This window comes from Myotis davidii, unplaced genomic scaffold, assembly GCF_000327345.1.
Source record: "Myotis davidii unplaced genomic scaffold, ASM32734v1 scaffold67, whole genome shotgun sequence".
Taxonomy (NCBI): Eukaryota; Metazoa; Chordata; class Mammalia; order Chiroptera; family Vespertilionidae; genus Myotis; species Myotis davidii.
The window spans coordinates 182866-183228 of NW_006298521.1; the positions used below are offsets into that span (position 1 = coordinate 182866).

The 363-nt window shown below is 68.0% G+C and overlaps 1 protein-coding gene across 1 annotated transcript in view; it reads right to left on the reverse strand.

The window, feature by feature from the left end:
- The window catches only part of TBC1D22A (TBC1 domain family member 22A), a 185264-nt gene that overhangs the window by 167426 nt on the left and 17475 nt on the right, over nucleotides 1-363 (reverse strand). The window lies entirely within an intron of this gene.

Here is a 363-nt window from a genome sequence, read left to right on the forward strand (position 1 = left end):
TGCGGGCTCAGGCAGGCAGGCGGGCTCTGTGCGGAGCACAGCGCTGCCGCCAGGTGCTCAGGTGCCCAAGCCTCACCTGGCAGGGCCCACACATTCTCTCCTCCCTGCGTCCCTGCCCCTCCCAAGGCTGCGGGGGGTGAGGGGGTGGGGGGGGGACCGCTTAAAGACACAGACAGGCCTTTGGGGCACAGATGGGGATATGAGAGCCCCACAGTATGACTGTAGACAACATCTGGGCCACACCTTCCTCTCGCTCACCTGTGGCAAGGAACGGGACACACAGGGAGGGGGGAGCCATGGGCAGCTGGACGGGTGCGTGGAGAGGGAGGGACACCACCCCCCGCCGGCGGGGGAGCCAGCTCC